Source organism: Camelus dromedarius, chromosome 5 (assembly GCF_036321535.1).
Source record: "Camelus dromedarius isolate mCamDro1 chromosome 5, mCamDro1.pat, whole genome shotgun sequence".
In the NCBI taxonomy this organism is placed as follows: Eukaryota; Metazoa; Chordata; class Mammalia; order Artiodactyla; family Camelidae; genus Camelus; species Camelus dromedarius.
The window spans coordinates 65,974,704-66,001,931 of NC_087440.1; the positions used below are offsets into that span (position 1 = coordinate 65,974,704).

General features: G+C 44.9%; 1 protein-coding gene across 4 annotated transcripts in view; it reads left to right on the plus strand.

The window, feature by feature from the left end:
* The window catches only part of SUSD6 (sushi domain containing 6), an 85,131-nt gene that overhangs the window by 13,436 nt on the left and 44,467 nt on the right, over positions 1-27,228 (plus strand). The window contains exon 1 of one of the 4 annotated variants that reach the window (XM_031453938.2): positions 10,446-10,570. The exons of the other annotated variants lie outside the window; for them this stretch is intronic. The gene's annotated coding sequence lies outside the window, so the exon portion shown is untranslated. Of the gene's footprint in view, positions 1-10,445; positions 10,571-27,228 lie in introns of those variants that run through there. 4 annotated transcript variants of the gene reach the window in all.

Consider the following 27,228-nt stretch of genomic DNA (forward strand, 5'->3'; position numbering starts at 1 on the left):
TTTCTTTTCCTTAGTAATGGTGACCTGAAGGCCTCCGGGAGGTGCATCCAAGTGCCTTCTGTTGACTTGACAAAAGGAAGATCCTTGAAGGATCTTAACGACCTCATGGCAAGGACCCTCTTACTCTTAGCTAATCACAAAATGAAACTCTTCGGTGGAGAAGCCGCCCTCCCACCCACTTTATGAAAGCCCTTCTGAAACACAAGTTGTTCAGGCTGTTTATCATGTCTCTGGCATTTATCTGGTTTTTGAAGATAGACTTGCTTACATTAATTCTGTTTATAAGGGTGATACCTGGCAGTGTTGGAGGAGATCCTTATAGAAGAACCGAGCTCTGGGTTTACTTCAGGCCTAATCATGATCTGGCAGGAGCAGCTTTAGGGCTCCAGGGAGAGAGGAGTGGCACACTGCTGTGGAGCTGTCATCAAGGATGCCACCTTTTGAGAACCAAATGGTGGGCATTTCCTGGCCTGTGTGAAGTTGTGCCTGGGTCTTATCAGAAATGAACCAGATGGTGTTTCTAGCAAAACTGGCAGATGTTCTTGCTGTCAGAATTAATTTAAAAAATTTAGATGTAACTGTGGAATTATGGGAATCTTCCTTTTGGGGTTTTAGTTGAGTGTGAAAGTGCTACCCTTGCTGCGCAGAGGCCTTTATTTAGCTCTTGGTTCTGGCCAGAAGTGACTCCCAACTCTGTCCTCCCATCCCCTCTGGTTACTGTCCTCAGCAGATGGGTCATTTGTGGTGAGGAGATACAAGGTGAGCAGTCCTCTCTTTAGTGCAATTTGAGGGTTGTAGTTGGGGCTATGCACCCAGAAGAGTGCCTCCTACACAGGTAACATTGATGACTAAAATGTTCATCATTCAAGTCACTCCTTTGAGTTGAGACCTTTGGAGTTAGCAGGTATAATACCTGGAAAGAGTGACTGTATTAGAGTCACAGAGCCCAGAAAAGAAAGAAGAGAACTCCTGGGGAGAGGGACCAGGTGGGAAGCAGGGGTGCACGCTCTGTGCCCGACGCCGTGCTGGGTGCTGCACCTAGGCTTCCCTTCACAGATCAGAAAGCCATGCTCTCAAAAGCTCGCTACTGTAATTTACTATGTGGAGCTAGAACCAAGGTTGGAGTGATTCCAAAGCCTGTATTTTTTTCATGGCAGATGAAATATATGTGGGTTAGGAAGCTGGGGTGGAGGATGAGATGGTGAGAGACAGAAAACAAATGCCTGGAGAGAAGAGGACAGGGTGAGGGCAGCTGTTGTGGAGGGGCGCTAGGGAGTGGATGGTTCTGGGTGAAGGGTGTAGGAAAGAGAGTTTGGTTAGCAAAAATAATCTGAAATGGAAAAAAAAAAGGGTTATGGTGTCACCTGGACGGGGTGTAATGTTGGATGATGGAAGCTCTTCCCTGAAGGAAGCTCCATGGAGTTTGGGGTCTGAGGGACCGGGTAGCATCTGTTTCAGGCAGGTGGCAGGTGGGCCCCACATGAAGCCTTTTAATCCCTGGTATTTATCAACTGGCCTGTGCTCTCTTGTGCTCTACTGAAAGACAACTCCCGTTTCAGTTAGTGAAGGCAGCATTATCTGCCTTTGAAACACTGCATTTATGCATCCGCATTTGGCCCAGCAGGAGGGGCTGGGTAATGCCCTGCTATATTATCCTGGTTCCCTGCTGCCTCAGAGGTTCTGCAGGGACAGTCCTGGCATTTCCCTCTAAGTGACCTCTGGCTGCTCTGTCTCCTGCAGTGATGCTCCTTTTCCTTTCTTGGAGTCAGGAGTCAGGACTGGGGAAGTTAGTCCTTTTGTCTCTATGTTCAGAGTAGCCAAAAATTCCCTAGAATGATGACTCTGACTTTTTCCCCAGCTCCTTGCCATAGGCTGGGGTCGCTCTGTTTATAGCCTCACCAGCCCTTGCTGTAAACCTTCAGTCCAGCTCAGCATTGGTTTATTGAGACCTGTTGGCATGTGTGTGGGAGTGGTCTACAGAGATGATGGAGACAGATTTCTGACCCAGTGATGGTGGCTGATAAGCAAACAGCTCAGGAGTAACAGGTCAGGTTAGTTCCTTTCCCTTATAGCAGGACGTGTCCATAAACTTTCAGTCCTATCTAACTTAAGTGGTTTTTGTATGGGCTTATTGTAGTAATAATGAGACTGCTTCAAAAGTATAAAACTCTAAATTCATGCAAAACCTTCTTAACACTACAAGGTGGAGTCATAATAAAAGATAACATGTATTGAGTGCTTTCTGTGTGCCAGGCACAGTTCTAAGCATTTTATATATATTAGTTTATTTAATCTTCACAGCGACTTTGAAGTAGGCTGCTTATATTATACTCATTTTATAGTTGTGAAGATTGATGCCAAAAAAGGATAAAAACACCTTTCTAGAATGGCACAGCTGGTAAGTAGCAGTAGAATGGGCAATCTGAACTCTTGGCTATACCGTGCAGCCTCTGTAAAGACCCTGCAGAAGTCGGAGAATGGGGGGGGGGTCCCACCTCAAGGGGAGGCAGCAGCCAGGAGACCAGAAGGGAGCAGGGCAAGGTCAGCCTGGTGCCCAAGAAAGCATTAGCGTTTCTGCACAACGTAATCAAATTACCGAAACTGTTTCCGAACTTGGAGCCATCTATCTTGGATAGTAATGCAATTGAAATAGATAATTTAAGCCAAAGAGGAAGGACAGAATTGGTGAACTCACATATGTGGATGGACACTTACTGACTCTAACTAAAACACAAAGAGGCAAAACCTTAAAGCGAGTGGATCTTTATGTAATTTACAAATGGTTGCAAAGGCCCAGGCAACGTGCTTTGTGTTGGAACTTTTAAAAAATACACATTAAAAGAAACCCTCTCAGCCTTTTTCTGTTGAAGTTTCTATTAAGGCTATCTGAATTTGGTCATTAATATGCAGTGTATCCTTCTTTGGCAGTTATTTTTCAGAGGAATCAAGCTCATTTTGGGGGGCATCTTCTAGCCGGGTTATTTCAGATATGGAAGATGGGGGGCAGATCTCTTCATCAGGTGCACATCTGCAAAGAGAGCTTTGAGAGTTAAAGTCTCTGAACTCCTGTTTCCCTCCACTCCATTCTGTCAACAGCTTTCTTAGCATGCGGTGCCTATGACTGAAAGTGATTATCTGTCTCTTTAGCAGTTCAGGGGAATTAGCCATCAACATCTAATGACCTAGTTCTCAAATCCTGCAGTGGCTTCAGAAGTTCCTAGAATACCCTGAAGCGGTGTTTCTCATACTGTGCTTTAGAACCACCTGATCCACCCTATACCTTAGGAATCCCCTTGTTGGGGCCCTAGAGTCAGTCTTCACTCTGCCTAGGTTCTGAAGTAGAGCTGGGAAGCCAAGTCTAAGCTCACTCAAGAGGGTGCAGAGCTGCAAGCAGCAATGTGAACAATCTTCAAAGCTTCCTGTTTTCTTTTTATAGTGAGTGGGAATTTTGCCTCTTATTCCATAATACATCCAAAATGATTTTAATATTTAAAATGAATTACATTATCTAACATGGGATTGCTTTGAACCTCTACCAAGATTATATGCTTTAGGGTCAGACTGCTTAGTTTGTAATCTTGCTCTCATGAATTGCTATCTTTGTGACCTTGGGCAAGTTATTTAACCTCTCTGTGCCTTGTCTAAAAATGGAGATAGTAATAGTTATCTACCTTTTAAGACTTTTGTGAGGATTAAATCAGTTATTACATGGAAAATGCTTAGATTCATGCACAATGATTAGGCAGTCAAGTTCCGGGTAATATTAATGATGTTGTTATTTTTGTTTTCCTGAGGTTTCATGTTACTGGGAGTATGACCACCCCAGTTCCAGAGTAGAGTCCTGCGGGATAACAAAACATCCCTCTCCCGTTGACACAGCCAAGCCCCAGCTTATAAAAGACCCTTTGCCATCCATAGGAAGCCAGTACAGAGCACTGGGACAGTGCTCTGCAACAACATAGTCTCAGGTCGCATCCCAGATTTAGTTCTCTGAGCCCCTGCTGTGAAGGATGTGACTGTTCCCAGGCAGCCAGGATCAGGCAGGTGGGAGGGAAGTACTTGTTTAGAAAATGTTGGAGAACCCACCAAGTTGTTTTAACCCACTGTTCTTCATTCAATCTGCATTCTCCCCACCATCACCATTCTTATTTAAGAAGGCTGAATTGCACTTTTCCACTGTCATGGTACACATATCAAATTCATTTCCTCCATCAAGTTACTTGTTTTCAGAAAATTTAAGGAATCGTGAGTTCTACTTGTTTCCAGCGATTTGGAAATACAGGTTACTTGCTGTCATGGAGGGAGAACATGACCTGTGATTTCCCTGCCAGAGATCACCACTGTTGACCTGTTATTGTGCTACTTCTGTCTAGGATGGTCAGGGATGGCGGAGTGGCCGGCAGGGTGGCAAGATTCAGAGGAGGGGCCACATTTCTGGGAGCCAGGCTTCCCCTGCTGTGGCTTAGGGCCTTACACTGGGCAGCTCTACTTTGGGACAAGTACTTAGCAGGTCCTCAAGTGTCCTCTCCTCTTCAGAGCAGTTACTGGAAAAGGCCAGCTGCTTGTTTCCATTAACACTGCGTGCTCAAGAGTTTTCAGCCTGGTTCATGTTGATTGTGCCCTCCTGATCGTGTGCTCGCTTTTTCACTTAGCCGACTGGGGTGGGATCTTGGGCCACTCTTCTCAGTAGGAACTGGTACTGGCTCTCAGGGTTGGTAGTTCTCTTTTGCCTCTGCTTTTGCTAAATGCAGCTGGAGAGGCTCTGCCTAGAAGCAAAACTCATTGGGTAAGAACACCACCTCAAGGCTTTTAAAATGTAATGCTTCCTCCCCCTTTTCTTCTCTTCCCAGAATAAGAGCTGCCAGTAAAACTTTAGTGCAGAACTACTGAGATGTATTTGTTAGTGTTGTGATAGACAAAGGAATTGTCAGCTCCTCATCGATCTCCTTCACCCCCTTGCAAAGGGGAATTACAGGAAATCGCAACTAGCATTAAAAAACTGTAGGCAGATGGGAAGGATGGACTGTGTATCCCTTGTTCCCAGAAATGGGCAGAATGGCAGAGCTGACTGACCTTAGCAGTAGGCTGTCTGTGAGCCGAAGTGAGGCCTGAAGAATGTCACCATCTGGGAATTGAAACCCGAGTCTTCCTGCTCTCTGACTTTGTGTCAGGGCCTCTTCTGAGCCCCTCCTGTCTAGTCAGTAACAAGCTCCTGCCAGTTCTTTCTTCTGGAGGTTTCTGTCACCACCACCCTGGCCCAGACCTTATCAATCCTGTCTGGCCTCCCAGGCTGCTTTAGTCTCTCTTGCCAGGTGCATGTCCCGTGGACATTGTTCTTATCTCAGGTGAGACTAGGTAAGAGAATGCAGCCTTATGTGTGTGGGAGGTCATACTACCATCCCTTCCTGTGGTGGCGGTGCTCCTTGAGGGCGAGGACCAAGTATTCTGGTGCCTCTCAGGCAGGCCTTAAGTAAATGTGTGTTGAATTGGATTAGGTCATGTTTCCTGCTCAAGAACATTCATTGGCTCCCCACAGCCTACTGATCCAAAGCTGAATTTTTCTGCTTGTTTTTCATGGCTGTACAGTCTGGCCTTATTGTAAATATTCAGTTGAATACTTAATACTTTGTGGAATAACCAGAGTCTGCTATGTGATAGATACCAGGAAAACCATAAGAATTGTCCCTTGCCCCGAAGGATCTCAAGTGGATTTTTTCCTGTTCTTTACTGATTCTTGGCTCCTCTTCCTCTTCTTTCCCCACCCCCAGCCTCCCAATTGGTCATGTTGACTTAAGCCCAGAAATTCCCTCTTTCTTTCTGCAAAACTTATTCAGCATTCAGGGCTTTTAGGTCAGATCTCCCGTCCTTCCTTTTTAAGGCCCTCTTTAATTATCTTGGTTTGGATGCATTGCTGTCTTTTTTTTTTTTTTTCTTCATTATTTTGTCCATAACTCACAAGTAGTAGCTGATTATTCTTCCTTATTTTCTAAAATGTACATCATGGTTTTGCATTTTATTGCATCCATATGAAATGCTGAGATAAATACTCTTGCCTTATTGTGTGCCTTGATTTTTTTGCTGTCAGAACACACAACCTCTCAAACTCCATTGGAAGTTCCTGGTGGGCTGGGACCTGTGCTTTCTGTGCGTTTTGCAAGCCACATATAGAGTACTGTTGGAGATGATGATACCCAGAGTGGACAAAGGTGAACGGTGATCTGACCGTACTCGAGAGTGTGGTTCCTAGCAGGATTTTGGATGGCCTGGAGCAGAGCAGGGGTTGGAGGCTGAAAGACCATCAAGGGATTTTAGGACTCTGGAAACCAAAACCTGAGAGAAAATGGAAAGGTTAGGAAGGATCAGGCTTGTCCCCGAAGAGTTTGTTCCTGTCTGAGATTCTCTTGAAACCCCGCTTCACATGGAAGATGTGTTCATCCTTGAAGGTGGCCATTGCTCTTGGGGAATTGTGGGGAGGCCAGATGCATGTGTGGCAAATCCTCTCAAAAGGAGGTTGTGAAACGTACCTGACCATAGGGGAGCTTGTAGCTTAAGGGAACAGACAATTCAGGGCAATGGTGAGCAGACATGATTTGATTTATTTGTATTGATTCCTCTGGGAAGTTTAGGGATTTAAATATATTCTGTAAATACAAACATTTTTTTCCCCTTTATCACTGTTGGGGTTTATGGCTTATATTGCATTTTTCCTTCCAATAATAGAATCTTGCATGAAATGAAAAGCAGTGTCTTCCTGTTCTGACTTGGGCAAAATTTTAAGTGTTGTGCTGACTCCCTGCCCTCCCTCCCCCGCCCCCTTTTACTTCTCAGATCCACCTAAGACTGTTAGAACAGGTTAGTAACGTCTGTGGGCTGGGGCCAGTTTCAGCCAGCTAAGTTCCCTGTAATCCAGTTTAAATCTAAGAGGCACATCTAAACTTACTGGAATTCTAGGTAGGAAGTGTGGTTGCAAAGGCAAAGCCATTTAATTGTAGCTTGTATGAAAGTAAAACCAGCTTGAATTTTCTTCTCACAAACTTTCTCTGAAACGCTTCTTTAGATCTTTTATTTTTGGCAAATGGGTTTTGGGGTGGCAGCCTCATTACTTGTGATGGCGGGGTATAATAAGCCAGTGGGTGATTTCCCAGAATCCTGAGCCTTTGAAAACTGCTATTCTGTTTGGAAAGTGAAAAGTGCAGAAGCCAGGCTGCCTGTCTCAGATTTATACCCCTTTCTCGTTCTGTTCTCAACTAGTAAATACTGTGGCCTCAGTCTGCCTAAAAACATAAGGGCTTACGTTTGCTTAAATGTCTGTAGCAGTTTGGTAATGAAGTTTAGCCCTGTGATGATTATGAAGATGGTGATGGTCATGGTGATGATAATAATAGACGCTCAGAGGCAGGTCCACTGGTTGAGTTGTGAACTAGTTCTTTTGAGGCCCCCAAAGGAGAATCACTAACTCACTTTATGTGTCAGGGTCTTAGTGTTAGTAGAGGAGGAAGCAGCTGTGGAGTGTAGAGAAACCATCTGTCCAGAGGTTACACTTGAGAGAAGTACTTTGAAGGAAGTTGTGTGTTTTATATTTGGAATGGGGTGTGTTGCTTCTTTTGAGAAGTCTTTTTACAATAGTATAATGGTTTCTCTGGAACTCTTAGCAGGGTCTTTTTCTGCCCTCTTCTGTATTTACAGCTGCTTTTCCCCTAGGGGAGCATTCATCTGTTTTAAAAAGCAGAGAGAGAAAACAAGAAGTTCTCTCAAACAGTGAGGTTTGGAAATCGCAACTGCATTTGCCTTTCAGAGGGCAAGTTCTAAAGGGTTGTTGTTGTTTGGGTGGAAGAGAAGGAAGTCCGGCTGCAGTCCCCACCCCAACACCCCTCCATCCAGAGGTTCCTTGTGGCAGATGTGAAGGAGTTTGGGACACAAGGTGCCCATTATGGTCCCTTTGTTGCACTAGACCAAACATTGCTTTTCAGCCCTTGAGTAAGGCAGTTTTTCTGGCAGGCTGCTTTCTGGCCCTGAATATCTGTGTCTAGGGTCCTGGGCTGGTGTTGGCCTTGAAGGCCAGGACCAGCCTATGGTGACTGCGCTTGAGTGTGGGGTCAAAGGCAGCATCTGAGGACACTGAGGTCAGGAAAGACTTCTGATCATTAGGGTGCTTTCATTATACTGACGCTTCAAGGCCTCGGAGGTGGGGTTTGCCAGGCATCTAGATGAGGTTAGTAAATGGACTTAACCCCGGTGCCCTTTAGCCTCTTTCAGCACAGTTTTAACCAGCTAGCCGGCTTGTGGACATGCATCTTTGTTTTGTTATGAGAAGGAGAGGAATTCTGCTTTGCACTTGAATAACTGTGCCTTCTGTTTAGGTTCTATAGAAGGTGACATTTGAAAAGTTAATGATGCTTTCTGCCACTCTGCACGCACACTCATCCAGAGTGGGTTGCAGGCTGGAGGCTTGGGGACTTTCTTATGGAGCAAGTGCTATTGAAGGCAGATACTGAGGTGACAGTAAGGGCAGCTGGGGCCCTGAAGCTCCAGTGGCCTGGCCTCCTGGCTGATGGCCCTCAAAGCTAGGTCAACAGAGAGGTCTTCAGCTTCCCTGAGATGACTGCTTCTCACAGCTAGGTTAGTGTGACCAGCCAGAGGAGAGGGCGGGCTTCCTGGGGAAGAGGGTAAGAATTAAGCCTGTCTGGTTTGGCAGTAACTTAGACTCACCTCCCGTTTCTGTGTTGGCTGATAGTTTCCTCCAGCTCTCAGAACAACCCTTCTTCGTTTCCAAGGGGGCATATTTTTGCTAACATTGCCCCCCCCCCCCCCAAACTACAACCTAGTTTGAGTGTTGCTGAGCATGCTTTTTGCCTTCTTTCTGGAAGAGGCAGGTAGCCACTCTTGTTTTTTCACGAGCTGCTCTGGCTGCATTGGAGTTCCTGGAGGCTAATGCTGCTGGATTTCCTAATCTGGCAGAGGCCTGGACGTGATCCATTCCTTGGGGGCTCAGAATGGACAGAAAACAGTGGAGAACAGTGCTAGGATGGCACTCTGAGAGGGTTCATTGGTCAGATTCTGATTGGGAGATATTTGGGGAACCTAACTTAGTGAAGAGTTAGGAGAACTGAGCTTTGGTTCAGCCATAACAAGCCCTGTGTCCCTGGGCAAGTCATGAGCCCTTTCTAGGCCTCAGTTTCTCCCTCTTAACAGGGATAGATTAGGCAGTACAAGATGACCTGGAGTTCCCATGGGCTGCATTGTGCTGGGATCCCAAGACAGACCCAGGAGTCTGCTTCTGGTGAAGGTGACTAGAGGCAGCAAAGGTAGGGACAGAATGACCCGCACTTGCTGGTTCTCTTCTGCCTCCAGGCTCTTGCATGTGCTGTTCCGTCTCCTTAGGGTGCCCTGCCCTCCCTTTACCCACCTCTTCTCGCTCTGCCTGACACCTTTGTAAAGTCAGTGTCAGCTTAGACTGCTGCTTGCCCCCTCACCGGTGGGAGAGGCCCTCCTCTGTGCTGCCGTAATGTCCTGTGCTCAGCCCTTACCCCTGTATCTTTCCTTATTCTTCCTGATCCTACAGTGAGCTTCGTGAGTGTCGAGAATGTTGGCTGTCACCATTGGATCCCCAGTGGGTTGGTGCTGTTCCTGGAATGTGGTATATCGCAGTAAATGTTGAATGATTAAATGACCCCTTCTAGGCCAGCAAGCCCCAGCGCTCTCAGGGAGCTGTTCTGGGGTGTCTCCCACCCCTTCCTCACCAAGGCACTCTTTCTGAGGAGCCGCGTGTGGGTGCAGGAGAACCTTGGATAATGCTAGAATAGTTTTTGAGGTTCATCTCATGGTGGCAGAGCACTGGGTGACGTTGCCACCCGTCCCCAGGGTGCTTTCGAGGTGATGCTTCCACCAAGTTGGGCCAGAACTTTGTCCTGCTCCTCCCCATCTTCAGCCCTGGGGGTGGGGCAGGCAGGCATGTGCAGATGGGTGCAGATGGCTGGCTCTGCCAGCTGCCGGGGGCTGGGCCATCTGCTGCTGGTGCCAGCAGGTGGGGTGAGGGGTGAGCAGCAACCTAATCTCCTTCGCCGCTCTCCCGGCTCAGCAGTGTCCAGCCCCCTTCTGCCCGCATTCTGTCCTCTGTTCCAGCACTCTGTTCTGCTGGCCTTCATCAAGGTCCTGTTTTGCTCCAGCTGCCCCCACCCCTAGGAGAACCCTTGCTGTGTTTTTGCTGACTGTGTGTGTGCTTTGCCCTTTAGCCCATGCCCCAAGAATCTTTATGTAACGTAAGAGTAAGATGCAGCAGCAGCGGCAGCCACGGCAAAAAAACAAAAAAAAACTTCGGAAATGAAACTTTGGACCCCCGTTGGTCTCTGTTCAGATGCAAATGAAGAGCCTCTTCTCTTCAGAGGTTGTACCTTTGGGTTCACCACCCCTTTTTTCATCCCTCCTCCTGGGGAATCTTTGAACTGCAGGGGTGGGCTGAATCACTCACTGGGAAAATCTCTGATTCGGCCTGTGCTTCTAGCCTTCTTTCTGGCTGTGTGTGGATATAGGAAAGAGGCAAGGAGAAAGGAACATCTCCCAATCACTCTTGGTGAGTCTGGGTTGGAGGTTCTGAACTGGGGTGTGTGTGTACATGTCCACAAGCTGTGCAGGGAAGTGGGATTTGGGTAGGATGTGGACCGTCTTGAGAGTCATCTTTACAAGTGAAGAGGTGACAGAGCAGGGAATACAAGGGCAGCATACCCTACCCCCAAGACTTCACAAATTTTAACTGGCGTAGGAGTTATAGATTCTCATTTAGTAAATCAAGGATGAAGGCTGAGATTCAGCATTTCTAATAAGCTCCCGAATAATGCCTGTGCTGCTGTTCAGTGGCCCGTACTTTGAATAGCAAGCTCTTAGCCTCCCCCTCCTCCTCTTAACATTGATGGATGAGATTGACCTGGGAAAGGCAGGAGGAAGGCTAGTAAGCACTTTCATATTTTAAACCTGAGGGCCTGGGCTGGACTTGCAGCCACTGTTTGCAGAGCCCTTTCCTGGGTCCCTCATACCGGAGCTCCTGGCTTCTCTGGAGCGCCCTTTGGCCAGGTTCAGTCTCCACACTTTAGGAACCTCTGTTCTTCAAGGGTGGATGTGCATACTCATGACTAAACTGGATTCTTCCCCTTTCTCTCTGGCTCATGATAAGGCCAAAGCTAGCATTTCAAGTAGAATTTTAGAGCTGGAAGAACTCTTAAATCATTTCTTCCAACCCCTCTATTTTACAGAGGAGGAAATGGGCCCAGAAAAGTGTGACATGTCCCGTACCAGATAGCTAGTGGCTGAGCTGGGGTGGAAACCCAGATGTCTGAACTCTTAAGCTTCTCTTTCTGAGGGACTGTAAGCCTGAGTTAGGGACAAGGGGAGGATCAAAATATTGTTCAGGGACAGGTGGTAGGACTGTCCTGTAGTGTGAGGGCATTTGCAGGACACGCACAGCTAAGGTAGATGGGCTGGCATCTGCTGCAGCTCAGCACTGATCCACTTAGGCCAGGGTTCTCAGATGCGGCGCTGTTGACATTTTGGGGCCAAATAATTCTTTGTTCTGGGAGGCTGTCCTGTGCATTGTAGGATATTTAGTGGCATCCCCGACCTCTACCCTCTAGATGCCAATAGCACCCCCCAAGTTACGACAATCAAAAATGCCTGCAGACGTTGCCAGATACTCTGGGACTGGGGTGGGGTGTAAAATTGCCCTTAGTTGGAAACGACTAGTCAGGCGGAAAGTACTTTGGGAAGAAGGGTCCCTCTTGGGCACCTGTACTGGGGTTTCTTGGAAGTGTGGTGGTCTGAGTTACAAAGAAAGCATAAAAAACAGATGGATTCCGCTACCCCTGCCAAAAACCCCAGCAAGAAAACAAAAAAAGCCAAACAGATGGGGCCCCAGCCTTCCTGGGACCTTATAGTTTACTTTACAGTTTAGTGGGAAGCCCAGACCAGCCAGTGCATGAAACAGATAAATTGCCGTTTTAATGATCCCTCCAGGATGGAGCCCCAGGCTGGATTTGGAAGGATGAAGGTCCGCCAGCCCAGGGTACTTAAGAAAGAGGAGACTGTGCTGCCCGGGGCTGGATTGCATAACTAAGAATTGAGTAACTCTCATTCACACTTGAGTTATCCTTACCTACTTTTCAAGAGCATTCTTCCATTCTGAAAAAAACATTTTATCTGAATCTGTAAAGACCAGTCAGACGCATTAACCAGTACACTTGAAGGGAGTGAGGCCTTCTCAAGCCTGACACTGGTAAGGCTAATCATTCCTTAATGAGATTTACTTTTTATTTCTTAACTTGATTTTCTTCTCCTATGGGTTGAATCCTCTGATAGACCTTTCTTGTTTTTTTTCCAGTGTGTTAGAAGGAGTGTGACTATGTAAGAGCTAGTCTATGATGTTTTGAGTACATAGGTATAAAACATGGATAAATGTCCCTGTATGAGCCTAAGAAAGGGTCTTTATTCCTCTTAACTCTTCATAGGTTACTGTACTTACAAATGTTTATAAGGCTGCTGAGCTTCCGTCTTGCGCTCAGCATAGGCTTCCCTGAATAATATTACTATAGAGCACAAAAAGCATTAGTGATGGGAACTTCATAGTTTTTGTCAACTTTTCCTTAACCAGTGGCAGACTGATTTTTTTCCAATATTTTAAACATGATGCTCCATTGCCTCCTGGTTGCATTGTTTATAACAATAAACTTGCTGTAATTCTTTGTTCCTCTGAATGCAGTGTCTCTCCTCCTACCCCTCATAGCTGCTTTTAATATTTTTCTCTTTAATGCTAATTTCATCATTTTGATTATGATGTGCCTTGTTTTTTTCCTTCTTCTTCGGGTTTGATGAGCTTCTTGAATCTGTGGGTTTATAGTTTTCATCAAATTTGGAAAAATTTTCAACCATTATTTTAAAAAAAAAGTTTGTGCCTACCCATGGGCTCTCTCCCTGCCCCTATTATACATGTGTTAGGCTGCTTGATGTTGTCACACCACTGACTGACACTCTGTATCACTCTGGATAATTTCTGTTGCTATATTTTCAAGTTCATTTAATTTTTTCTTCTGCAGGATCTAATCTGTTAATCCCATCCTATATATTTTTCATTTCAGCTATTTGTATCTTTTTCTCTAGAAGTTCCATTTCTCTCATCATGCTCATGCCTTCTTTTCTCTTGAACACACAGAGTATATTTGTAATAGAGATTGAACATTGTTGTCCACTAATTCTGTTATCTGTGTCATTTCTAAGTCTTTTTCTATTTGATTATTCTCCTCGTTGTGGTCATATTTTTCTGCCTCTTTACATGCCTATTAATTTTTGTTTTGAAGCTAGATATAATGAGTTGTATGTTGTTGGGTGCTGGAACTTTTCTGTTCCTTTAAATACTTTTGTGCTTTGCTCTAAGAAGCAATTCAGTTAATACTTAGAATTGGTTGGTCCTTTCAAGGCTTCTTTTTCAGCTTTGCTAGAGTGAGTCCAGAACAGCCTTAGTCCAAGACAAAGATGGCCCCGTTGCAGAGGCCAAGCCCTACTGAAGATTCTTTCCAGTGCCCTATGGGCTAGGAGATTTTTCCACTTTGGCTACTGGGAACATGCAAATTTCTGACTCTGAGAGCTTTGGGAGTTAATGCTGCCTGTTTCTTTCAGCTGATTCTTTCCTCAGCCTTGCTAGTTTCCTCAACATGCACAGATCAGTCGTCAGCTTCTGCAGCTCTTTGGAGTTTTTTCTCTTTGCAGCTCCCTCCTTTCAGTTACTTTTCCCTGCATGTTCTAGATACCTTGGCATCCCTAGATTCCCAACTCTGTCTATTCAACTCAGTGAAACTGTTGAACTTTCAGGTTCTTTCTTCCCCACTCTGTGGTCTAGAGACTCCTTAGGGAGTTAACTGGGGCACAAGTGGGGCTTGCTCCATTTCTTTTTCTTTTCTCAGGAATCACTGCCCTGTGTTGCATATTGTTGAATGTCTGAAAACCATTATTTCATTTATTTTATCTGTTTTCTAGTTGTTACGGAAAGAGACTAAACCTAGTCCCTGTTACTCCATGACTTCTACATCCCTCAGACCAATTTTTAACATTGGATATCTTTTTCCTCCCTATTTGCTTGTTGAAAAAATTGATCCACTGAGACATTCTATTGGGAATTTAACCAGGTTCAGGTCATGTCAGTTTGCTAAATGTGTAGTGAACACCTACCATGTCCAAATGAATAGCGTGATGTAGTATCATGCTGTACATAGTATATTCTGTAATCTTATTATATTCTAATGCTATACTTTCTAGCAGAAGACTGGGTGTGTGCTTCCAGGTTTTATCCTGGCATGAACATACGGGTGTATATACCCTTTGAGCCTCTTTTCCTATACCTGCTGACCACTGTCTCATTGAACCTGGGTAACTAATTGAACTAATAGGCAACAGTGATGAGCAGATAGCAGGTGCTCAGCTGCCTATTCATGAATTAGACAGCCCTGTGGGGGGAGAGGAGGAGCACTGAATTTCTATGTGCAGTGGCCCTTCCTTCCTGCCTAGTCTTACTTACTCTCTGCCAAATACTGTATTAAACTCTTCAAAAATGTGTGGATCATGGACTCTTCACAATTCTGTGAAACAGGTATTGCTGCCCCAATTTTATATATGACAAAACAGAGGCTCACAGTGGGTAAAGCAGTACACCTAGCATCCTTAAGAAGCAAGTGGCAGAGTCAGGATTTGAACTCCCTTTTGTATGACTCTCAGACCCATGTTGTGATTGATCCTGTAATTAACTGCTTCATTTACCTCTTCTGGCTCCAGCTTACTTCCTTGTTTTGTCTTTGACACTTTGGCTATGTACCTCTCACATGTCTTCACTTTTCTACCTCATTGTAATTATTTGTGTATGTGTCTTAACTTCCCCAGTAGGTTGTAAACTCTTCAAGGGCATGAGCTTTCTCCCATCTTTGTACCTTTCATGGGATCTAGTATAAATAAGTGCCCATTATACTTATTGAATGAAGTCAGTAAGTTCCTTATGAAAGATGTATGTTGGAAGTGAGTCCAGATGCTTTGTTTTGACAGAGACAACAGATTGCCTTATTAATTTATGATATTTCTTTCTCATCTACTGTAATCCGTCTCAACATCTTCTAGGATGATACCCGGACTTCAAGTTCTTTGATACCTCTGCCTGAATTTTGACTAATTTGAGATTACTTTTGAGTCTGTATTTAGAGATATAAGGGAATATTCCTTCTTGTGAATTAATCAGGTTCCTTTCTTCCCTGGTCCTGATTTAGAAACCCACATGGAGAACTGAAAGTATGATCGGAGCTAGAACTAGATCATGCAGGTCTTGGTGGAGGGACTGTGTACAATTAGAGGTTCATATAAGGGCATAGGTAGGAGCAGGGGTGTGGGGCTAAGCAAAGGGGAAGGAACAGTAGGCAAGTTCCTGCTTCTCATTTTTGCTTAAGGCCTCACAGCCCAGCCTTGACAACTTACGGGAAGTTTGGGTAATTTGTGAGGAGGAGGACAGGAAGAGTCATGGTTTGGTTATAAATTAGGAGGCTTCTTGGAACTTACACAAGATGGAGAACATTTAGAGCCGGAAGACAGTGTCCTGTTTGGTCTAATTGTATACCTACCTCCTTGTGGCTGTTAAGCTCTAATAGTTGGAGATGAAAAACATGCTCGTGCTCCTAGAATCCCAAACCTGAAACTCAGGGGAAAATGCTCAGGTGATACTTGAGTAGAAAGGAGGGAAATGGCAGAAACTGAGGCTGTGTTTATGGAGAATCTTAAGGCCTGAGAGACGCTAGGAAAGGCAACTTCTCTGGCCCTGCCGCTAAGTTGACTGTTTCTTCTCACTTGTGAATCCTACAGAAGAGGTAGCAGTTTTGGAAGAGGGGTGATGGGTGGGGAGGCTTTTGTTGTTGCTGAACACTGAGGAAGCAGACAGGTCCTAACTATGCATCCGCAGTGTCTCCCTAGCTTTGGGCAACCATAGTGTATGGGAGTGTCAATTCAGAAAGCCTCTCCACTGGGGTTTAGGAGTGGCGAGGGAAGCGGGGTGGGGGTATCTCTGAGCTATCTGGGCAGTTCTGGCTTGAGTTAACTGAGAAGGTACAACTCATGATATACAAAATCCCTCTATCTATCGTCCAGTCTATCTTCTCCCTTCTTTTCTGACCTCATCCTGCCACCCCCTGAATAGTTTTGCCCTTATTGCGTCTACTTTCTCACTTTGAATTCATGTTGAAGTCAGTATGACCTCCCTTCACCACTCTAATAAAACTACTTAATGTGTAAACCGGTGATAGCCTAGTGGCCAGATCCAGTGGGTGTTTTTTGAGTCTTCATTAACTGGACCTTTGCTCCATCTGCCACACCCCCTTACATTCTCCTTAAATCACTCTGTCCCTCCCTTGGCAACTGTGGTGCACAGGCTCCTGGTTTCCTTGTGCTTTTTAGAGTCTTTCATGGTCTCTCCTTCCTTGATATGCCTCTCTACAAGTTACTGTTTTCGCCAGGACTCTGTCTTGACTCTCTTCTCATTCAACTCCCTTACCTAGGTGAGCTCATCTATTGCATGATTTCAGCCATCACTTACAGGCTGATAACTCCAGGGTTACATCCCAAGTTCAGAGCACTCTGCAGAGTTTCATACCCATTTCTAATTTGCTTGCTAGTCCTTTCTACCTGGGTATCCTTCAAGTACCTACAACTCAGCCCATCCAGGAGTAACCTGAACTACATTCATTACATTCTTGACCAAAACCTACTTGTCCACCTGTGTTCTTTTCCTCCTGTAGTAGTTTCTACTATTCACCCAGTCCCAGGCCAAAAACCCAGGCATCATCTTTATTGTTCTTCCTTGTCCCACCCTATTAGTTTTTGGCATCTTCTACAGCCTTTGGCACATCATGGACACTGAATGGATAAAAGAAAAAGTTTATTACTTTTATCTGAATTTAATTACAGTTTAGCACTTTGGTCAAACACCTCTGATTACACTGTTTTGGGGAAGGGCATTTGATTTTTGACCACATCGAAATTATATTAAGGGGAAGTCACTTTTTTGTTTAAAACAGAAATACTTTGTGGAGAGATTAGTCATTATTAGAAGTGGGTGGATTGGCCACGTGCTATGTTTTAGGGCTCTCTAAGGAGCTGCTCACGGTTAAGGATGAGGTGAGTGAAGTCGAGTTGTGCCTGGCCCTGGAGGGCATTGTCTTTCACGCATAGGAAGAGTAGAGGCAGCATGTTATGGGTGAACTTGCCACGTGCTATGGCTTTAATGCAAGTAATGAGTAAGACTTTTCCACTGGGGAGGGTAACAAGCCCCCTTTAACTCACTGATAGATTTCCTTAATTGTATTCTAGTGTTTCCAACATAAACATTGAGGTTGTGTTTGTAACTGTCATGCTTCTCTAAGTTGATCTCTCTCCCTTTCCATCTAGCCCTCTTTAAAAAAAAGAAAAAATAGAAAAGGAAAGAAATTAAAAAGAAACAGAGAAAGTGACTTAAAGAATCATAAGATTTTGGAGCCAGAGAAGTTCTTCAGGTAGTGGTTGTCTAGCTCACCCTTGCATTTTCTGATGATGATGACAGTAATAATACTAGATGGTGATAACTGTAACACCTACCATTTTTGACAGCTTACTGAGTGCCAGGCACTATGCTGAGTGCTTCATGTGTATTTCCCATATGATCCTTACAATAGCCCTATGGGGTAGCTATCATTAGTGCTATTGTGTAGATGAAGAAACTGAGGTCCAGAAAGATTGGGTAACTCCATTGGGGTTAAGAGGATGCTGAAGCAGCTATTATTCAGAGAGATGAAGCATCTTGCTTACTCAAGGTCAAGTTTTCCAGTTATAGGCAGAACATGAGTAGGATCCAAATCTTCTGACCTTGAACTCAACGAGCCAATATTTTTGTTTTCACCTGAGAATTCATTCTCTGGTCATTTTTGTCTCATTTCTTGCTCAACCCATTTTAATTTCAGTGAAATTGAATGAAGTAGAGAAAAGAGTGGTTTAGAGTAAGGGCTTCTGGTGAGTTTTTACAGTTTATTTTTAAATAGGCAGCCTTCCCAGACTGACTGGGAATGTAGCAGAAGGCCTGAGAACCAGGAAGTGACACAGACCTGTTTATACCGTCCCACTCGGGAGCATTTTGGAAAGCGATCCAAAGAGATGGTAAAAAGTAAACACAACTGCTTCAGCCAGTTCTCTTAGGTTTGCTATTTTTGACCTGGAGGAGGTGTTTCCTGCACAGCTATGAGTACATACTTGGAAAACCAAAATCTAGCACCTAAATGTCCCCTTGAGTGAAGGTATATGGACAGATATTTATTTGTTACCAGACAGCAGCATTCAGTGGGTCTTGGCAGACAAAATTGTCACTATTTATTTTCCTCTCTCTCTCTGCCATCCTTTTGGTGGATTGTTCTTCTATTTCTTTTTCCTTCTTTATAATTACCGCTATGCATGCAGAACTGTCCCAAGAGCTCACTAAATCTGTGCCTGCTCTTCAAGGTCCATCTCAAAGCTTTCTCTTTCACCTCCCCCTACTCCCAACCAGAAGTCTTTGTTCTTATCTCCTTTGGGTTCTCATAGCACTTTTTTTAAATTAAAAAAAAAGACAAAAAAACCTAGTGACAGTTTCATAGTGTTATATAGAAAACATAATTCGTCTCAACACAGATTGTGAATTCCTTGAGAGTGAGAACTATGCCCCACTTCATCTCTGTGATCATCCAAGCCTTATACTGAAAACAGCCAGTAAATATTTGCTGAACTGCAGTATAGTCCCTGCAAACACTGAGCCCTAAGATACCAGATTTAGCAAATCAGCTTCCCAGACTTTTATTTGCCAAATGAGTATTGAAGCCTGCTCCACTTAGCCCTGATGGGAACCAAGCAGAGGGGTGTGATGACACATGGATGTATCTGGGGTCTCGGAACCAATTACAGCCACTTCTGCCAAGCATCTGTTGTGCTACGTGGCAAAACTTCAGGATTTATATACCCTTTTCCCCTCCTGTTTTATATATGCTGCTACTTTGCCATCTTGTATTTCCTACACAAATTATGTCTTTTGGGTTTATCTTTTTTCCCCTTCGGTGAACAAGTAATTGTTGAGTACTCTGGGGCACAGAAAGGGGCAGAGTTGGTGGTCTGTGCAGGAATTTACTACCTGCAGTAAATGCAGCATACAGCAGTTAAGTAACTGTGAGTGGGCCCTGGGGAAGGATATGGTTGGTTCCCCCAGTCTTCCAGACAGCGATGCTGTGAGTTCAGAAGAGCCTTCATGCTTGTGGACTCCATTGATGAGTTTTCCCAGAGGAGATACAAATCAGCTTGACCTTGTATTTGGAAAAAAAGAGCAAGGAGTGCTTTGCAGTAGGAAAGCAGGAGGAGGAAAGACTTCTAGGCTCCTTCGATTCCATTATCTGGAAAATGGAGGTAATGGCACCTGTATAATGAGGTAATAAGTACATGTGTTTATGTGTGTATATATATGTGCCTGTGTATCAATATCTCAGACATGTGAGCTCTCTGCCGTTATCCTTTTCTGCAATATATTGAAGCTTGAAAACCTCCTACGTCCCCCTAGACACAGATAGCACTTCAATATAGTCACATACATTACTATTTAATTTGAGGGAAGGGAATGTTAAGTTCCTTAAAAATACGTATTTTTAGACCCTCATGGGAGAGACCTTTGGAGGTTTACTTTTTAACCTGTTGGCTCCTCTTTCATCTAAACTAAATTTGTGTTTTGAGCCTGGTCTCAGGGCATATGTTTCCAGCCCAAGTGAAACGGTGCTCTTTGGGAGTCTAGTGAGGGCACAGTTACAGCTTGTTAGAGCAAGAAGGGGCCTTGGCCAGCACTAATTTGAGGGTCCAGTGTTCCAGACCCTGTCCTGATCCTTCACGTTGCTCTCATTTCTACCTCAGGACAGCTCAGTGAGGTGGGTATTACTTGCCCATTTTATAGATGGGAACTATGTGAACATGACCCTAGACCACACAACTAATAATATCCAAGCAGACCAGAGATTTCGGCCTGTCTGCCAGAATCTTTCTGTGGGTCCAGCCTTCCTGAGATTTGTTAAACTGTTTCGTCTCACTGATGAGGGGAGAGGGGCCTGGGGAGGCGAAGTGGCCTAGTTCAGCCCATCTGCCACTGGTGAAGCTGGGGCTAGAGTAGAAGTGGTTTCCTGCCTTCAGGGTCGGAAATTTATGGCCTGAGCCAAGTTCCTGCTCACGGGCACACTGCCTTCTCTCTCCTTTTTTTCTATTCTGTCTTGAGTCTGTCTTGTTCTGTTCTCTTCTGTCCTTCTCTCTTGCATTTTCAGTTTCTTTCTGGGCCCCTGCAGCTCTGTAGTGATCCTTGTATGTGTGTGTGCGGAGGCTGGAGTTTCTTTTGTTAGATGTTTGTTATTTTTGGAAAGCGTTTTAGGAACACTGTGTACGAATGGCCTATACAAATATGCTGATGGATTGATCAAGCTCTAAATGGAAAAGTGGAGTCTCCTGAGTTTCCTGCAATGCAGAGGGAGATGGATGCTGGGATAGGTCTCTGGAGATGCAGGGGGACACAACTGCTTATGCTAAATGAAGAGGATGGATTTAACATTACTTCCTTCTAGTCAGAACTTCTGTTGATTTATGTTTTCAGAGGAAATACTTCTGGTCTCCTCCTTTTCCCTAGAAGACATTCCAGATTCCTTAGAACTGAACAGCCGTTCGGGGATCATGGGGCCCACCCCTTGATGGCCAGGAAGAATGATTGACTTGCCTGGGGCCCATCCCTTGTTGGTGGGTGGAGCTGAGCCTTGGGGCTGTCTCCTGCATTCAGGTCCGTGCTGCAATCCTGCTGCTGCTAGGTCCTAGAAGAGAGATGTTGGAAACTATTAAAGAGAAGGTTTAGGGATAGGGTGGTAGTGCGTCTGCTGGCGTTCCTTCTGTCTGGAGCCTGAGGAATAGGGTGGGGGCAAGTGTGACAACAGGAGGTTGTAGTCAGCAGTTCTCGGGAAGCAAGACAAGAAGACAAGGAATGTTAGAGCAGTTCAGAAAACCTTTAACTTGTACCCTACCCTGGCTTAGGTGGTTTCTGAGAAAAGCTTATTATTAAAAAGGGTTATTTTTGTGATTTGTAGGAGGTAAATTTTAACAAGAGTTTGATGTTTGTGTCCTTTGGGCTTTGGAGCTGAAGGTTAAAAGGAAATGGATAAAGTAACATTTTGGCTCTCAAGGATCTCAAAGTCCAGTAGACAGCTTTGTGCCTGCTGAAGTTCTCAGATGTTAGTGGCACGAAGGAAAGGCGAAGATAGAGTTGGCAAGATTGGAAGGAGCCATTTACCCCCAGGGAGGAAAAAAGTAACCTGAAGACATCTAGAAGTAGTGTAATTTTGTCATTTTGTAGGGGAAGAGTGGGAGGCTTTAAGATCTGATAAACATTTAGATACCTTTTGCTGCTGTGGCCCAGCCATTTCAGGGTGAGTGGGAGAGAAGAGGGGAGACAGGGCAGGGAGAAAGGGAGGGAGGTAAGGGAGGGCCTCCCAGCATGTGTTCCTTTCTCTTACCACACCCTCTGAGGAACTTTGGACTTCACAGAGTTAGCACTTCCTGTCTTTACAATCTGAAATGTAATGGTTAAATTCTGTTCAAACTTCTTGAACTGTTGTCTTCCCCCATCACATGGCAGTATTGGGGTTGGTGAAGATAGTTAAGCAAAGGAACAAACTCTTACTCTAAGAGGCTCCACCACTGCCATCCCCTCTCCGGTCTAGTCTGAGGCAAGGAAAGGATTTATGTTGGTTTTACCTGTTCAGCTCCCTCCCATAACTAACGGAGAGATAGCCATAGTTTAGGAAAGAATCTGTCCTGAATGTTACATGTGAACTGACACTGAGCTTACAGAGCTGTAGGGAAACCCACCGAGCACCTGGGAGCCAAGCTTGCCTGAGTCAGGATGCTTTTGTCTCCACCAAGGAGAGCTCAGTAGAGTGGGACATGACCCTCCCCTTCCAGCAGGACTGTGACAGTCTCCATCCACAGGGATAGGCCCCAAAGCAACCAGGCACACGGGGTGCTGAGATCTGGGCCCTGTGCTGTCTAGGGGCCTGGGTACCCTGGCTGTTTTGTGGCTGGCCCCACTGACTGCTGCTGCCTCCCTAAGCTGTGAGTCATTTTTGAAGGTGACTCTAAGTACACCTTTAATCTTAGCAGACTCTTTGGTTAATCTGGAAGCATCTATGGCAACAACAAGCAAGCAAACTGTGAACTTTGAGCTCGTGTTACAGGTTCTCCTTAACACCAGAAGCCTGTCACACTTATCATTGTCATTTTTATGAGCAGTTTCTCAGAGAGCCCTCTGCTGTCTTGGTTTACAGGCTAAGACTGTAAATAGAAGGACCTGAGATCACCAGTGTACAGAGAAGTCCCTTATATCTTGTCCCTTTTGAGCCTCACTAGGTGCTAGTGAGATAGTCAAAGCAAGCAACAGCCCCATTTTACAGATAAGGAAATGGAGGCAGAGATGAGGGAAGTTTCTTCCCCAAGTTCAGAGCCATTGCATAAGAGCAGTGTCCTTCCTCTTGGGAGGATCATTCAGAACAGGAAATGAGTGTTTGTGACATCACATTCGGCAGAGACCAGTCACCCAGCTTTTGAGATTTTGGGTTCACAGAGGTGAGAAAGGCCAGATCCTGACCTTAAGGGGCTGGCATTCTAGCTCATGGGGTTCCCCCTGTACCCCAGGCTATTGGGGCAGCAGCGTTAGTCCCAAGAAGGAAAATCTGAAGGGTGAATGCAGATTTTCTATGACTCCTCCTCACCCCATGTTTTGGCTGCTGGAGGAAGAGATGGATTATACAAAGAGAAGCCTGGACACTGGAAAATTCTACAGCTGAGAGAGACCTTAGAGCAGTTTTTAGATGTAAAAATGGAAGCCAGAGAGCCTGCGTGATCAGCTGGCTGGTTGATGGCAGCTGGTAACCCCAGGCCCTCTCCTCTCTTATCACCTCTAGTTCAGATGTTAAATGCCTTGTGAGGATGGGTGAGTGCAGGCTTTGAAAGTGTGGCTTATTAGTTCCAGGTTCCTCTTTAATCATGATTTTTCCCCCAAATTTTTTATTGTGGTAAAATTCATGTAAGATAAAATTGACCATCTTAACCATTTTTAAGAGTGGTATTAAGTACGTTCATAATTTTGAGCAACCATCACCACCATCCGTCTCTATAACTCTTCATCTCATAAAACTGAAACTCTATACCCGTTAAACAGTAATTCCCAGTTCCTCCCCCTGCCCCAGCCCCTGACAACCACTATTCTGCTTTCTGTCTTTAATTAATCATAATTTTTTTTAAATAAGGGTAAGTGGTCACTAACATACCAAAAGAATACTGAAGTGAAATGAAATCTTTTTTTTTTTTATTAGATTTTCACCTGTGTGTTTCTCTAGGGATAATAATGAATATCTAGTCTTAATTTGTTCTAAATGTTTTTCTTTTCACTTAGTCTAAGGCCACAATTCAAGGCCAGGTTTTATTTTGTTTTTTTAAGCTCTGTCAAAGGCAGGTCCTTTCTTAAAATGATTAGATGTAGCCTGACTCTTTCTCCATAGTAGCCGGGTTTTCGCATTCTGGGTGATACCCCGGGATTGTGGGGATTCATTTTCTCTGTATTATTTTTGAAGCACTAACCCTTGGCTCAGCCTTGCATGTAAACATTGTATTGACTACCCTCTAGTCATCTTTCTCTTTTCATTGTGAAGCCGTCACTTCTGTCACCCCAGTTGTTCTGCACTTGATCAGGTCTTAGGCTTCGCCTGGTCCCTCAGCCCAGGTAGCTGCTTAAGCAGCAAGGGAAGAACCAGCTTTTTCTCTAAAACAAAGCAAAACAGGAGCTCATATGTGTGCATCTCCTCTCCAGTTCCATACTGGCTCCTCCCCACGGTATTCATGAGTTTGACAGACATTTGCTGCCTGCCTGTCAGGGGCCAAACCCTGTGCTAGCTTTTAAAGATTCCAAGTTGAGGAATTCACAGTCCCCGCCTTCAAGGAACTTTGAGCCTAGTGAGGTGAGACAGGTAAACAGATGTAATAACCTGATAGAGGTGCAGTCAGAACAGGGTGCACAGGACACTTTGGGAATAAGGAAGGGGTTAGTTCTACTGGAAGTGGGCATGATGTGACATGTCAGAAAAGAATTCCTCCAGGAGGTAACCTTTGTGTTGAGCCCTGAAACTGGCTGTATTCCTGGTAGAGGAAGCAATCAGGTTTATTAGAGTGTCAATCAGTTTGTTGAGGGAGGAGACAGATGGTCTACAGGAAGGCTTTGTTACATTAATTGTATTCAGTATTTTATCTGTTTGAATAGGTAATGCATACACTAGATGCAACACTCAAGGTGGTTAAAAGGGAATACATACCGAGAAAAACGTTTCCTTCACTGTTAGCCACTCAGCTTCCCTCCCTGAAGGTACTTGGTAGGGACCAGTTTCTTGTACATCAGTTCCAGGGCGAGATTTTCAGTGTGTACAAGGGTGTACGTGTATGTGTGTCCATCCTTTAAAAACACATACATACACACAAGTGCTTTTCTTCATGTACTAATTTTGTAAGTTATTCCATGTTAGTACAGACTGAACCACCCAATTCTTTTTAAACAGCTGCATGGTGTTGTTATATGGGTATATGACAACTTGTTTAACTAGTCCCCCCCCTCAGTCTTTTGCCATTAAAAATAATGCAGTGAATATCCTGCGTGTGTAACAATGCATATACATGATTTCTGAGTACAGATTATAGAAGTAGAATTGATAGGTCAGAGAACAGGTGCATTTTTGGGGACAGAGATTGTCACACTGCCCTCCAAAGAGCTCTATGTTAATTATAAAATACTAAATGTAAGATTCTTTACCCCTTGGTGACCTCCTTCTCACGCCAGTCTTCTAAACTCCTTGCCAGAGTGAGCTTCCTAAGTGAATTAGGTGTTGTAACTTCCCTGCTTATAATCTCAGTAAGCTCCACATGGTTTTCAGGATAAAGCTTAAACTTAGCCTAGCCCCTGCCAGGGGTGCTCCAGCATCTGCTGGGAGTGCTCTGTTCCCATTGCTCCATTGCACTGTGGGTACTTGTCTTTGGTATCTCCACTGGACACATCCTTTAGCAGTCAGTTTAGCTTCACCTCCTCTGGGTAGTCTTTCCTGATTACCTCCATTTGCGCACAGAACACCAAACACCAGCCTGATCTGGCCTTGTCCATTCACTGTAGAAGTATTTGTTGTGCACGTGCTGTGATGTGGCACAAGCAGGTGTCATTCTCAACAATCCACTGGTTGTTGCATTGAGGGGATGATGACTGACTGGTCGGGTTACCTGCTGTGGCTGCATGTACAATGGCAGCACTGAGGGCCCATTTGCTAACTGGCAGGTGGCTCTGGGCACATCCTTTAACTCTTTGGACCTTGGTTTTGGCATCTGTCAAAAGAGGAGGTGACACCTGATGACCTCCACGGTCCCCCCCATGCTCAGATCTTACTGAAAATTATAACAGCAACAGCAACTGGTGTTTACTGGGGACTTGCACTGTGCCAGGCACTGTGGGCACTGTGTTGAGCACTTTATATGATCCTAATCCTTACATCAACTCTATGAAGACAGTACAGTTACTGTCTCCCCTTTCAAATGAGAAAACTGAGGCTAAGAGAGTCAGTTGGCCACAAGGTCATAATAGAGGAAACAGATTTGAGTTCTGGCATTCTGACTCTACCGTTCTTAGCCACATAAATGTTTACACATTCCACACATGTATGCACACACAGTTTTGTGTACTGTTTTGGGTCACTCACAGACTCCACCCCTAGACCTCTCAGTGATCCATCTGTTCTGCAGCTGTAAAGGCTCAAGTTGAAGTCTGGGTAAAAGGTGGGGGCAGAAGACTGCTACAGGCATGACTGTTTGGAGTAGTGGATGAGGGCCCAGTGGCTAGCTCTGTTCTTGAACCCCTGGCTCATGCTGCTTTTCGTTGAACTGAGACAGTTTGTATTGCTGTTTGCAGTAACTCTCCTTAGAAGGGATGCACAGGCCTGAGTCAAGACTTCATACATGGATTAAAGTCAGGTCTGGGTAATATCTTTGGCCGAGTCTCAGGGGCATTTCTTTTTTAACTGAAGCACAGTCAATTACAGTGTGTCAGTTTCTGATGTACAGCACAATGTCCCGCTCATGCACATACATACATGTGTTCATTTTCATATCAGGGACATTCTTTATTAGGGTTGTAGATGGCAGGCTCTCTTATCTATTTACATAAAGCCTTTTTGGAGAAGGAGGTGTGTATGGAATTTAAAAAGGAAGTGTAATCTTATTATTTGGAATACCTGTTATAAACTAGGATAAATGAAATCAATTAATTAAAATATAATAGGCCCATATCATTATGTATCATCAACCCTTCTGCTTCCCTGAAGGCAAGCTGAAAAAAAATCCTGAAAAGTCTTGATCCCTGATTTTTTTTTTTTAAGATATTATTTCCTGTTCTTCTTAAGTCTTCCAGCTAGAGTGGGTGGTGGGGCCAATTAACAATTACAGCCCACCCTCTGCTCAGTCATTGTCAAGTACAGCCAACAGATGTTGCCTCTGGTGTCACAGGTGTGTTGGCTGAGCCTTGATTAATTAGCCCATTTTTGAGATTCATGGCTGTCGAGTCAGAGCCAGATCCTCAGGGGCTCATCCAGCCTCTGGTGGTTGAGCAGGCCAAGCCAGGGGCCCTTGGCTCTTGCTGCTGCATTCCTTCTCTAGGCGGTGTGTTTCTCCCTTCAAGACACGTGTTCTTTATTTATTTTTTTCTTCTCAGTTAGTCGAACTTGCTCTCAGTCCAGTGGCAGAGGCAGAGGCAGACTCAGACTCAGTGTAGCAGTTCTGTGTCAACAGCTGTCTCTCCCCTCTTTGCTGGAGCCTCCAAGGCAGGCCGCTGCCGGACAGAGCCAGGCAGCTTCTGAAAGCTCTGCCAAACCTGACGTCTCCAGGTGAGCCGGTGCTCGTCTCCTTGTCCTGTCGCAAGGCTCTGGCTCCCGGATGCTGACGCTGATGGCGGCTTGCTGCAGGCCTTGGCTTTTCCCCCACCGTGAGGAGCTGAAAAGCCACTTACATTCTTGTCTCTTCTGGCAGCAGGAATGCAGTTGCTAGAATTCTTTCAACTTTGTATGTGATTAT